Source organism: Triticum dicoccoides, chromosome 4A (genome assembly GCF_002162155.2).
Source record: "Triticum dicoccoides isolate Atlit2015 ecotype Zavitan chromosome 4A, WEW_v2.0, whole genome shotgun sequence".
NCBI lineage: Eukaryota > Viridiplantae > Streptophyta > Magnoliopsida > Poales > Poaceae > Triticum > Triticum dicoccoides.
Window position 1 is genome coordinate 59,458,658 of NC_041386.1, and position 14,432 is coordinate 59,473,089.

Here is a 14,432-nt window from a genome sequence, read left to right on the forward strand (position 1 = left end):
GCCAGACATGTCTGAATCATGCGCTGATATGTTGCGCTGGCGTTGTTTAGCCCGAAGGGCATTGTGTTGAAGCAGAATGGGCCGTATGGTGTGATGAATGCTGTTGCGGCTTGGTCTGGCTCTACCATTTTGATTTGATGGTAGCCGGAGTATGCGTCAAGGAAACACAGTGAATCATGTCCTGGGTAGCATCGATGATTTGATCGATGCGGGGGAGGGGGAAGGGATCCTTTGGGCAGACCTTGTTAAGGTCCTTCAAATCGACGCACAAGCGCCAGGATTTGTCCTTCTTTGGTACCATCACCAGGTTTGCTAGCCAGTCCGGATGTTTTATGTCTCTGATGAATCCGGCCTCCAATAGCTTGGCTAGTTCCTCTCCCATGGCTTGTCTTTTAGGCTCGGAGAAACGTCGAAGAGCCTGCTTGACTGGCTTGAATCCTTTTAGGATATTTAGGCTGTGTTCGGCCAGCCTGCGTGGGATTCCTGGCATGTCTGAAGGGTGCCAGGCAAAAATGTCCCAGTTCTCGCATAGGAACTCTCGCAGTGCAGCGTCGACATCAGGGTTTAATTGTGCCCCGATGGAAGCTGTTTTTGTAGGGTCCGTTGGATGGACTTGGAATTTGACTATTTCGTCTGCCGGCTTAAAGGAGGTGGACTTGGATATTTTACCGAGTATCACGTCGTCCCTGTTCACCGTGGAGCGCAGCGCAGTTAGTTCTTCGGCCGCTAGGGCCTCGGATAGTGCCTCAAGGGCCAGTGCAGCTGTCTTATTTTCGGCACGGAGTGCTATGTCCGGATCACTAACAAGAGTGATGATTCCGTTGGGCCTGGGCATTTTGAGCTTCATGTACCCGTAATGGGGTATGTCTTGGAAGATTGTAAACGCCTCCCGCCCTAATAGAGCGTGGTATCCGGTGCTGAACGGGGGCACTTGGAATGTAACTTCTTCGGACCTGTAATTATCCGGCGTGCCAAATATCATGTCTAGTGTGATTTTTCCAGTGCAGCGTGCTTCCCGACTGGGGATGATTCCTCTAAAGGTTGTGCTGCTTTGCTCAATGCGGCTCCAGTCTATTTCCATCTTTTGAAGAGTTTCCTCATAGATGAGGTTTAATCCGTTGCCGCCGTCCATGAGTACCTTGGTGAGTCGAAAGCCGTCCATGATTGGACTGAGGACCAGTGCGGCTGGTGCTCGGGCTGTTTGGAATTTGGGTTCGTCCCTGGCGGTGAAGGTAATAGCCGTGTCACTCCAAGGATTTATTTCTGCTACGTGGCAGATTTCGGCTATGCTGCGGAGTGTTCGCTTGCGTCTATTATTTGACGCGAAGGTCTCAAAGACCGTTAACACCGCATTGTTGTCCACGGGATGGTGCTCTGTGGTTTTTGGGAGGAGTAGATCCTCACCACTTTTGGCCACCTGCCGGAGTATCCAACATGCTCTAAGGCTGTGGGTTGGTATTGCATCCGCTGTACTATGAATTTTGCAGGGTCCGTTGAGCCATCCCTCCAGTACGGTTCCTTGCCCCGTAGAGGGCTTTTGCTTTTTGGTAGTTAACCCAGGTGAATTGTGATAATGCACCATTTTATTTCGGACTGGGTTTGTATTCAGGGCCGGATTATCCCAAAATTTTATTTCGGTTTTCCAGGCGCTTTCCATCGCACAATACTTTCATACTATGGACACCAAGTCGGAAAAGTGTGTAATTTCACGACGACTTATGGCATTGAGGATTCCCTTGTTCGTGCAATTATTGCAGAAGAATGAAATTGCGTCTTCCTCGCGGCAGTCCTTTATCCTGTTCATGATCAGGAGGAATCTGGCCCAGTAATGGTGTACTGTTTCTTCGGGCTCTTGCCTAATTTGGGATAGATCGCGTATGTTTGGGTGGCTGGGTGTAATTGAGTCCGAATCCTTACCCAATCTAAGACTCAGGGGCCAAGGAGTTTCCGAACTCGAAGGTTTGGAGTCTTTGGATGTTTTCCGATGAATCTAGCCCGCTGCCTGATTCTAGGTTCAGGCCTTGAGTGACGTCCTCCCCTCCGCGGGTATCCGGCTTGGAGGGATCGAGAATCCAGACATGGCTAGTTCTTAAGGTAGATGAAGGGTTGCCGCATTGTTCCTCCACCACTGCAACGTGATGGGTGACCTGGGGAGAGTTGATCTCTCTCAGATCGGGTTTAGGCCCAATCTGATCGTAGTCTGTAGCGACTCCCACGGCAGCGATGCGGTCCAAGAGCTCGTTCAGGGAAGAGACCTCCATTGGATCTAACTGCTCGGCGAGTTCTGAGTTGACGTGAATATTGCTTTCGATGACCCAAGAAGTCATCGTCGGTGCAGCGGCCGAACGGGCGGTCATAAGAAAACCACCTAGTCGGAGAGTTTGGCCGACAGCCAAAGCTCCCTCAGCGATAGTGCCGTCTTTGAAGACGGGATGAGACATCCTTCCTGGTGGCGACAATGAAAGCACCAATGTCGGTGTCAAAACCGGCGGATCTCGGGTAGGGGGTCCCGAACTGTGCGTCTAGGCCGGATGGTAACAGGAGGCAAGGACACGAAGTTTTACCCAGGTGTCGGTGTACTAGAATAGGGGTACCCTAGTACCCCGAACTTGTGCACGGGCAGTTGCAGCACCCCGCGGCAAAGGCTTGCCGGGCGAACGCCAAGATCCCCCAAGGTTCCCTTGGAGCCATCCAAGAACAAAGTATTTAAGCTAAGGAGACAAGACCCCGGCAAGAGGAGCTTGCCGGGAAGGCCAACCAAGGCGCTCCAAGGAACTTGCCGCGATGCGCCACGCGCTCCGGCAAGGCAACAAGGCCCCGGCAAGAGGAGCTTGTCGGGAAGACTAAATAAGGTACCCCGAGGCCCGGTGAGCGACGAGCTTCTGGACCCGGCGAGATAACAACAGCGGCAAGGCGCTAGCCGCGGCAGGCGGCCACTCTGCGCCCACGCTCCAGCGCATCCACCAACTTGTCGCTCTGGGGGCCTCTCCGGGCGTGCGTGGCGGGAGGCTGTGTAGCCAGCGGTGCGCAGTGGCATGCGAAGCTGACAAGATCGCCATCGTGGCGAACGGTGGCGCCCCTAACGGTCCTTTTCTGCACTGTTCGGGCGACTCAGACAGGCATTTAATGCCCTTGTCCCCTGCCGTCAGGGTTAGGTAGGGTGTACTGTACAAGCAACTGTATCAACTACCTCGCTTTTTACGTTTTTACCCTCCTTTGCGTTGCCACCTGTCGGTGACCCCTTTAGCGTATAAAAGGAGGCCCATGCGCAACGTAGAGGGGGTTCGGACAGTTTGCTTCGATTCATTCGTAGCCCAGAAAACATCACACTCTCTCGCTCGAGAGCAAGAACACCAGATAATACAACCAGACAAGCAGCAGTAGGAGTGTTATCTCTCCGGAGAGCTTCGAAGCTGGGTAAACTGCTCGTGTGCCTCGCCTCGATCTGCTCTTCGTGCGACCTTCGCCCCCCACCGAACCGAAAGGGGCCCGGTCCGCCGGCCCCGTAGGTGTTCGTGGATTAGTTTCCCCGACATCTTTGGCGCACCAGGTAGGGGGTGTTGAGATTGTGTGAACCAGATCCGGCGTTCACACGAGCTAGATCTTTATTCCCTTCATCCACATGCCACCGAAGTAGAAGACTTCGGCGGCAGCCGCTCCATCCATGTCACTTCCGCCACCGTTGGAGCAAACGAGTGGTGGGATGGACGCCGGTGGAAGAAAGGACGTCGACGAGGAAGCTCATGATGCCGCCAGGTCCAAGAACAAGGCTGCAGAAACGTTGGCGACTGTACATGTTCCACGCCACTCTCAGGAGGCGCAAGATTAACAGCGTCATGGCACTAGCAGTGCCATACGCATGATAGCCCAAGACCAAGCTGGTGGATCTCGAGGCGCTCAATACCAGCATGCACGCTAGCGTGCTGGCACGAGCGGGGCACGGTCGCCTGGACGGGATACTGCTCCTTCTAACATAGTTAGAAGTTCGAGCACGTCCCGCTCCTCGCGCCGTCCGCCACTGCTACCCACCACTCCAGCAGAAGCTTTGGCACGAGCTCAACTTCTCCTAGATTACCCTCCGACATCGGACAAGATCGACGAATGGAGAGCCACCATTCAGAGTCTCATCGGCTACGCCAACGGCGACACTCCACGGCGGCCGAGCGCGTCGCCGCCGCGGCAGGGCCGCCGGACGCGAGCTGGTGGCGACAAAACGGGCGGAGGTGCAACTACCATGCAATCACCGCCCCGAAGGCCAAGATCGCCGACTCGCCGGATCCACCTCGACAGCAACTCCAGTGCATCGTCGGATCCACCAGCTCGTCGCGATCAGCACCAAGTTCTTCATGATCGACAACAAGAAGACGCTCGAACCCGCATCGAGTGCCGAAGAGAAGCGCGACGTCAATCCGACAAGCGCGCTGGGCCCTCTGTTGACATGCATGCGCCAGGGGAACCAGGCGATCTGTCGTACGTGGTAGGTTGTCCTGCGTTCACTCGTGAGCTGCGGCAAGTCCAGTGGCCCAGTACAAAGAACTTCAAGCCAGACGTACCGGAGAAGTACGACGGCAAGACGCATCCGTCAGAGTTCCTCAGCATCTACACCATTGCGGTGCAAGCTGCCGGGGGACGAGATGACAAGATCCTTGCCAACTACTTCCCGCTGGTGCTCAAGCCCAACGTCAGATCCTGGCTCATGCACTTGCCGGACAACTCCATATCCTCTTGGGCTGATCTGTGCCATCAGTTTGTCGGCGCCTTTACCGGCGGACACAAGCCTCATGGCCAGGAGAGTGATCTTCATCTGCTCGCCCAGAAGGAAGGAGAGCCCCTGCGCAAGTACATTCAGAGATTCAGTAGTGTGCAGCACAACATCCCAGACGTCCACCCTGCCGCGGTGATCAGCGCGTTCCATCAGAACGTGCGGAACCGCAGGATGTGGGAGGAAATGGCGATGTGCAAGATCAGGGACGTCAGTGAGTTATATGCACTGGCCGACAAGTGTGCGCGTGCTGAGGAAGGGAGGAGACTCCCCGGAGAAAATATAGGAGCGGGAGGATCTGACGGCGAAGATGCTGCCCCGACAAGGAAAAACCGGCGGCGGAACAACAGAAGGAGGAAAGGCAAAGAAGTGCTAGTTGTTGAGCAGTCCGGCAACGGTGGCGGGGCCAAGGAAGCCAAAGCTGGTGACTCCGGTAAGGAGGTTGCCGCGGAGGCAGCAGTCGCCGACAACAGGACGGCCCCAACAAGCAATATTGCAAGATCCACCGCACCAAGGGCCATGATCTCCAGAACTGTAAGAAAGTCGAACAGCTTGTTGAGCAACAGAAAGCTGAATACGAGCGACGCGACAAGGAGAAGGCCCGGGAAGGAGCTGGTGGATCCGGCAAGAAACGTCCCGGCCGAGGAGGACGCCGCGGCAAGGCCAAGCAGCAGCAAGGAGACAGACCTCCTCGCGGCCGCGACAAGGATGAAGATGACAGCGACGATGAAGATATGGATGATGAGGAGACTGATGAGCAGGAGTTCCAGAAAGCCACAGAGGTCCTGTGCGTTGACGGTGGTGCTTCTCTGCATGCCTCGCACCGCCAGCTCAAGCAGTGGGTGCGGGAAGTTAATGCAGCAGAACCACCCATCAAGTCACGCAAGCCTCTGAAATGGTCCGGCACGCCTATCATCTTTGATATTGAGGACCACCCGGATCGCATAACTGCGGTCGGGTGCTTGCCGATGTTGGTTTCACCAACAATCCGCAACCTCAAGGTCACTAAGATGCTAGTTGACGACGGGGCCGGCTTGAACCTGATCTCCTCCGCGGTGCTCCAGAAACTCCAGATCCTTGACAGCGAGCTCGAAGAGACCGGCACATTTCAAGGAATCAACCCGGGAAGGAGCAAGCCAAAGGGAAAGATCACGTTGCCGGTAACATTTGGCAGTGAGCTGAACTTCAGGACTGAGAGGGTCACGTTTGATGTTGCCGACTTTCCATTACCTTACAATGGAATCCTTGGCCGTCCGACACTCGCCAAGTTCATGGCAGCCTCTCACTATGCGTACAACATAATGAAAATGCCAGGCCCAATAAGTGTCATCTCTGTCCCTGGCGACAAGAAGGATGCTCTTATCTCTGCCGACAAGATCTACCGGGAAGCAGCAGCCGCAGCAGAACGAAAGATACTTGCCGCTGAAGCTCCCGGGGGGAAGAAGAAGACCAAGTCCGACAAGAGCTCTGATGCCCACTTCGGCAAGCGCACCTCTTCGGAGTGCTGCGCTACCGTCGAGGACGCACCGTCGAGCTCCACCGGCAAGCGAAAGAAGGCAATGGCAGCTCCACCTGAGACCAAGAAGGTGTCCGCCAAGGAGGATGGCGCTGGTGGTACCTTCACCATCAGCGCCACTCTTGACCCCAAATAGGAAAGCGCGCTCGTTGCTTTCCTGCGGGCGAATGTCGACGTGTTTGCGTGGCAACCGTCTGATATCCCCGGTGTTCCCAGGAAAGTAATTGAGCACCACCTTGCCGTCTGTCCTCATGCACGGCCCGTCAAGCAGAGAGTCAGGAAGCAGGCAGTAGAGCGCCAAGAATTCATCATAGAAGAAATTAAGAAGCTGGAAGCAGCAGGCCTTGTCAGAGGAGTACTCCATCCCACGTGGTTGGCCAATCCTGTTGTTGTGCGCAAGGCTAACGGGAAATGGAGACTTTGTATTGACTTCACTGATGTTAATAAAGCTTGTCCCAAAGACCCATTTCCCTTGCCGCGTATTGACCAGATTGTTGACTCCACAGCCGGATGTGATTTGCTTTCATTTCTTGATGCATACTCAGGATACCATCAGATCTTCATGGGAGAAGAAGATGAAGAGAAAACCGCATTTATCACCCCGTGTGGCACGTACTGCTTCGTACGGATGCCTTTCGGTTTGAAGAATGCTGGTTCAACATTCGCAAGGGTAGTCCACCATGCTTTTGAGCCGCAAATGCACAGAAATGTGGAAGCTTACATGGATGACATAGTGGTCAAGAGCAAGAACAAAGCGACCTTGATTCAAGATTTAGACGAGACATTTGCAAATCTGCGCAAGATCAACCTCAAGCTTAACCCCGAGAAGTGCGTGTTTGGAGTCCCTTCCGGCAAGCTTCTCGGGTTCTTCGTGTCTCAGCGGGGAATTGAAGCCAATCCCGACAAGATCAAAGCCATCGAGCAGATCGAAGCACCAAAGCGCGTCAAGGATGTACGAAGGCTTGCCGGTTGCGTGGCTGCTCTCAGCAGGTTTATCTCTAGATCTGCTGAGCGCGCCCTGCCATTTTTCAAAATTTTGAAAAAGGCAGGTCCAATGAAATGGACTCCGGAAGCGGAGGCTGCGCTGCAGGACTTGAAGAGATACCTGTCCTCCACTCCAACACTTGTCGCACCTAAGCCGCAAGAGAAGTTGCTGCTATATATAGCAGCAACCAATCAAGTGGTTAGTGCTGCGTTAGTGGCGGAGAGGGAGGCGGATGATGAGCCAGCAACCACGGCAGATCCATCCAGCGACAAGCAGGGGGCTTCGCCGACAAGCTATGGTCCCGACAAACATGGGTTTGCGCAGGAACATGATAAGATGCCAAGGAGAATCGTGCAGCGCCCAGTTTACTTTGTCAGTTCTCTTCTGCAGGGGGCTAGATCAAGGTACTCTGGTGTGCAGAAGTTGCTTTTCGGCCTCCTCATGGCCTCGAGAAAGCTGCGCCATTACTTCCAAGCACATGAGATCACAGTCGTCACTCGCTTTCCGCTGAAGAGGATACTACAAAATCCAGAAGCAACGGGCAGGATTGTCGAGTGGGCGTCGGAACTATCAAGCTTTGGCCTCAAATTTGAGAGCACTTCAACTATCCAAAGCAGAGCATTGGCAGAGTTCATAGCAGAGTGGACGCCAACCCCAGATGAAGAAATTTCAGAAACGAGCATCCCCGTCAAAGAGCCAAGCAAAGAGTGGCTGATGTACTTTGATGGTGCCTTCTCGCTGCAAGGCGCCAGTGCAGGCGTGCTGCTTGTCGCACCCACCGGAGAGCACCTCAAGTACGTAGTCTAGATGCACTTTCCCAAAGAGCAAGCAACCAACAATACTGCAGAGTATGAAGGATTACTTGCCGGTCTCAGAATCGCAGCAGACCTTGGGATTAAGAAGCTCATTGTCAGGGGTGACTCACAGCTTGTCGTCCGACAAGTGAACAAGAACTACCAGAGTCCGTTGATGGAAGCGTATGTCGATGAAGTGAGGAAGCTAGAAGAGCACTTTGACGGCCTACAAATGGAGCATATCCCAAGAGCTCAGAATGATATTGCTGACGGCCTGTCAAAGTGCGCCGCACTAAAGTTACCTGTGGAACCAGGGATCTTTGTGCTTAAGTTGACTCAACCATCCGTAACACCATCAACTGGACAAAGCAAGAAGAGGAAGTTGGTTTCTGGTGACTACTTTCCAGCAGAGCTCCCCGAAGCCGCCGCCAAGAAAGTCCCCAAGATCAACACCAAGGAAGCTGAGGGGCAGTCTGCTCCGGCAAGCCTTATGGTTTGTTCTGTTGAAGCAGACGCTCCCGACAAGTTTTGCTCCGGCAAGCTTGCCGGGGAACATCAAGCTCCGGCAGGACCACAAGTCCTTGCCGTGGAAGCGGATGTTCCCGCAGCAGCAGATGCGCCTTTGGTCCTTGTTGTCGAGCCACAAGCTCCAGCATGGGCACAACAGATTGTCCACTTCCTTCAGACAGGAGAACTTCCCGAAGAACAAGAAGAAGCAGAAAGAGTAGCCCGGCAGTCAAGTATGTACCAGTTTGTCGATAGCATACTGTACAGAAGAAGACTCAACGGTGTGAAATTGAAGTGTATTCGTCGGGAAGATGGACAAAAGCTGTTGGCGGAGATACATGGAGGCATATGTGGCCACCACATTGGCGCAAGAGCACTTGCCGGCAAAGCTTTCCGGCAAGGTTTCTTTTGGCCGACAACCCTCCAGGATGCAACTGCACAAGTAACCAAGTGTGAAGCGTGCCAGTTCCACTCCAAACAGATACACCAGTCAGCTCAAGCTCTCCAGACGATCCCTTTATCCTGGCCATTTTCGGTCTGGGGGCTCGATATCCTCGGCCCCTTCCCCCGAGCTGTCGGGGGCTTTGAGTACTTGTATGTCGCAATCGACAAGTTCACAAAGTGGCCGGAAGTGCAGCCAGTGAGGAAGGTGACAGCACAGTCAGTAGTCAAGTTCTTCAGGTCGATTGTTTGCCGTTTCGGGATCCCTAACAGGATCATCACCGACAACGGCACGCAATTCACGAGTCGCACCTTCATGCAGTATGTCCAAGACCTTGGCGCCAAGGTCTGCTTCGCTTCTGTTGCTCATCCAAGAAGCAACGGTCAAGCAGAGAGGGAAAATGCTGAAGTGCTGCGCGGGCTCAAGACCAGAACTTTCGACAGGCTGCACAAGTGCGGAAGGAACTGGATCGAGGAGCTGCCGGTGGTTCTTTGGTCGATCAGAACGACGCCAAATCGAGCCATTGGCCAGACACCTTTCGCTCTAGTCTATGGAGCAGAGGCAGTTCTCCCCACGGAACTCGTATACGGATCACCTCGAGTGCTCGCTTATGATGAGCTTGAGCAAGAACAGCTGCGGCAAGACGATGCGCTGCTCCTTGAGGAAGATCGTCTTCAGGCTGCTGTATGAGCTGCTCGATACCAGCAAGCTTTGCGCCGCTATCATAGCCGCAAAGTTAAAGCCAGAAGCTTCGAGGAAGGCGACCTTGTTCTTCGGCCCGCCAAGAATTCCAACAAGTTGACACCAAAGTGGGAAGGCCCTTATCGGGTGAGACGAGTCACAAGGCCTGGCGCTGTCCGCCTTGAGACCGAAGATGGCATTCCGGTGAGCAACTCCTGGAACATAGAACATCTTCGTAAGTTTTTCCCATAAGGCGCGGTTGCCGGAACCCGTTCCGGCAACCACCTTTTGTACAAGTCTTCCCGCCGTTGCATGTAATCCTTTGTACAAAGCCGGGCGCAGATCCCGTGCATAAGTAGAACCCCATGTGCTCCACACAGCTTGTCCATTTCATGCGTTAGTTCCTTTCTTGCATGCGATTATCTGACACTTTGTGCAGCACCTACATCCGGTAAGCAGTAACGAGCCGAAGAGCTCCATATTATTATTTTCTCTTCTTTCTTTTTCTTTTAAAGGAAAAGAAGGTTCTCTCGCACACAAGTTTGCCGGGGGGAAGGAGAAGATTGTGGTATGGGCCAAGCGTCGTTCAAGCGAAGACTTGCCTTACCGGGAAGCAAATGACAGAAAAGCTAAGTTGCCAAAGTTTGAGCAATCACTTTTTAAAATTTTTGAGTTATCTTCCTCGAACGACCCTGCTTTGTATGGAAAACCTGTGCGCGGAGGAACCAACTCGTGGCTAGTTGCGTCCTTACTTTGTTTCGAGTCCGCTCAACAGCTTAAGTGTGCTGCATCTAGTCGCGACAAGGTTTCTTGTCGGAAGCAGCGCCGCCAGCAGGCTGCTGAAGTTCCGCACTCAGTGCTCGCGGCTCGGGCGCCTGCGCCGACAAGTTCCCTAGAAGCGTAGGGTAATAACATACAAAGGAAGGAATCTAGTAAAGGAAATAACATAGCAATTGATAGACAGAAATAAAGTTATATTACAAGATAACTTGTCGCAGCTCTAACAGACTGTTTTCATAACATAATTAGCAGCGACAAGGGAAAAGAAGGAATGGGCGGCCTAATCTACGCGTCCGCCCTCGACTCTCTTGATCTCGCTCACCTTGTCCACAATGGGTGCGACAAGGGCCTTGAGTGCATCCAGATCAGCGTAAGGCGGCAAGGACCTGAGGACGTTGGTGAAGCTGAGGCCTGGATTGCGGAAGGCTACCTTCATCAGCACCTTCTGGAGAACCCCGGCGCAGATTTTGCGCGACTCGTCAGCCAGCTGCTTCGGGATCCTCTCCCGGAGCCGCTGGAGTGCCGTCGCCACGCCCTTGAAGAATAGGCTGAGCTTGGCGCTGGGTTGAAGACTCTCGTCGGAAGAATACCCAAAGTCCTCCATCCCCAGCTGCGCCAGCTCCTCGTTGATGACTACGGCAGTGTTCACCAGACCCTCGGTCTAGTGCTCCATTGTGTCTCTGAACGAGTTCTGGGTAACTGCAATGCTCTCCAGCAGCGCCGCGTCAGCCTTGACCTTCTCCGACAAGGTCTTCTCCCGCTCCTTGGCGGCCTCTAGCGTCTGCGTCAGCGTGGCCAGCTTCAGCTCCAGGTCTGCTTTGGAATCCTTGGCGGCGCTGAGCTCCTTGCCCCTCTCAGTGAGAAGGCCTTGCAGCTCACCGTGGGCGGCAGCATCCTTCTCACGCTCACGCTTGAGTGTGGCAAGCTCCTCGCCGCTCTTCCTAATATCAGCCTCCAGCTGCGCCACCTTCTCCTCTAACTCTTTCTTGGCGGCCTCTGCAGTTGCCGCGGCGTCCTTTGCCTCCTTGAGCGCCCCGCCAAGTGCTTGCTCACGCTCGGCGAGCTCTTCCTCGTAGCTGTCGAGGTTGGCCTTCCGCTGCACTAGTTCACCTTCCCGTGCGGACTACTTCTCGGCAGCCAGCCTTTGTCCCTCCTCAGCCTCGGCCTTCTCAAGAAGAAAGGCCGTGCGCTCCTCGTCGAGTCGCTCCCGCTCCTGCGCCAGGGACCGGAGAGCTTCCTGATTTTGGCCCCGGAGCTCCTCCGCGCGCTTTTCCATGTCAACTCCCGCCTTCGCGACAAGCGCTTCCCGGGAAGCCAGCTTGGCTTGCCGGGTGCGGTAGAGTGACAGCAGCTTCCGCAGCAGCTACTCCTCCTCAGGCTCGCCGCTGCTGCTGCCGGGCGCGTCAACCAAAGACAGTCCAGCAGAGGCGAGCACCTCCCCGTCAAAAGTCTCCCCCTCGACCGGCACCCTGGAGCTCGACGCCCAGGGTAGCTTGATGAAGATATTGTCACCGGCCTTCAAGTAGGCGCCGGGCTGGGGCTCCTCGGAGCCCGGCTCCGCAGAAGCGGCAGAGGGTTCGGCGGTCGGCGCAGCGCCCGGCGCTCCTGCGGCCTCAGGGTCGTCAGTGCGATCGCCCGACCCCTCGCCGGCTTCCGCAGCAGCAGCCCTGGCGGCCTCCTCGCCGGCGGTCTCATCAGCACCGGCACCTTCCTCGCCGGCGCCCTCTGTCTCCATTGGCTCAGCCGTAGATGGGTCTGAAGAACGAAGAAGGGAGGAAAATCAATCAAAAATCCAAGAAAGGAAAAAACGGAAGAAGCAGAACCCAAGGGAAAGTTTCTGGGCAAGTGGATTACTTGCGCCAAGATCTTCAGTTGCGGCCTCGGTCGCCGCAGGATCAGCAGTGTTGTCCCTTGCCGGAGAGTCCCCCCTTGCCGGAGAGCGCTCCCTTGCCGGGGACTCCTCCCTTGGCGGCGCAGTCGAAGCAGGTGGCACTTCGGGACCGGCCTCCGGGCGCTCCTGATGAGGCTGCTCTGCTCCTGCACAAGTCAACAAGCAAGATATCAACAAAGGAAAAAGCACTCAAGCGCGCCCGGCAGCAGAAGGCTAAACTATGAACTTACGCTGGGGGGCTGTGCTGGGGGCTGCTCTGAGGGGTGATTGCCGGGTCCGTCAAGGTGGTCTCGGGCCCACCTCCTGATGACACGATGGGGTCATCCTCGATGACGATCACCGCGGCCTTGGCCCTCTTCGCCGCTCTCTGGGCCAGTGTTCTGAAAAGAAAGGAGTCCAGATTGGTGCAAGTCAGATACAAGATATAAACAGCAAGATTGGAGGATTATAAGAGCACCAAAGAAACTCACTCTTCTTCCTCCTCGTCGGAGCTGAGCGCGGAAAGATTGAAGTCCGGCCCTCCTCCGGTGCGGCAAGGTGGAGGAGTAGGATCCCTTGCCCGCTTGGCGGGGGCAGTGGCAGTGGCCCGGGAAGATCCCGCTCCAGTTGCCGCTGTTGCGTGAGGCGCTCCCGCGGCAACATTGCTTGCCGCGGTAGAGCGCGTCGCACGGCTCGGTGGCTGTGGAGCCGACTGCCGCCCCGCTGCGTCCCCGGCCCTGCGAAGGCGCCTCCTTGGCGGGGCCGGGGGCTCCGCCTGCGGCAAGTTCTCTGAAGGCTCAGCCTCCTCCTCGCCGACCTCGCTCCGCTCGGCTTCAGAACCGGCAGGCTCCTCCTCGCCCATGAACTCCGCGCGTTCGGCAAGGTTTGCCGCCTCTGCAGCCTCCGCCTCCTCCACAGTAAACCCAAACACACCCGCAGCAGCTGCGGCCGCAGCCTCTTCCGCCCTAGTAGCGATGAGCTGCAGCTCCTCGTCGGTGGTGTCACGGGTGAGGCTCTTCTGCTCGTCAGCGCGGACCGGCACTTCCTCCAAGGTGTCGAAGAACGCTCGCACAACATCATCCGCAGGCTCTTGCCAAGTTGGGACGATGCCGTGTGAATCGCACAACGGCATCATGGCGCGGATCCGGTCAAGCGAAGAGTTATTGCACAAAGGAACTACACCCCTCGGCAGTGTGAATGGGTGCTGGGGGTCGCGTTTGAATAATTCCAAGAGCATTGCGTCCAACTCCAAGATGGTGAAGTTGTAGTTGAGGCCCGGCCGCAGCCTCATGATGTCTGCCAAATTCTTGAATTCCCAGGCGGGCCTCCCCCTCTCCTACAGGGGGGCAATGCGGCGGCGGAGGAAATCTGCCCTGACAGCACCTACGGTGAGCCCGGCAAGCCTGAGGCGAAGAATCCTAGTGATGGCGATCTTCAGCCTCTCGTCATCCGGGGCCACATTGCTCCAGTCATTGCCGCGCACTATTGGAGTTTGGCGCACGGCAGTGAAGGGCTGCGAATTCTCCTCAACGATCCAGCACCACTCCGCTCTCCACTCCTCCCACTTGCTGCGGAGCTCACCCTCCAAGTACGCCTCTTTCTTGCCGACTCTTGAGACCCAGGCAATCCCTCCGGCAAGCGGCTCTCCTCTCTCTACCCGAGGTATGAAGAAGTGGCGGAAAAGGGCAACACTAGGGTGGACTCCGACAAAGTTTTCGCACAAATGTGCGAAAACTACCATGGTCAGGACAGCATTGGGGGTGAAGTCAAGGAGGCAGAAGCCATATGTGTTCATAATATCACAGAAGAACTCCGAGAAGGGCGGGCAGAGCCCGCAATAGAAGAATAGCGGGAAGAACGGGTACCCATTTGGAGCCAACTCCGAGGCAGCGGCCGGGAGTATCCTCGTGCGCGGATGCGCACGCGTCTCCGTCGCCCAAAAGAGGTAGAAGTACTCCCTCAGCTCCTGCACGCCGAGCTGGGGGGTGAAGATCGCCCGCTCCTTCCGCAGCGCCGCGAGCCGCTGCGCCTTGGCCGACTTCACACCCTTTCCCTTGTCGGCTTTCGGGGCCATGACAGAGGTGGTGGGGAAGGT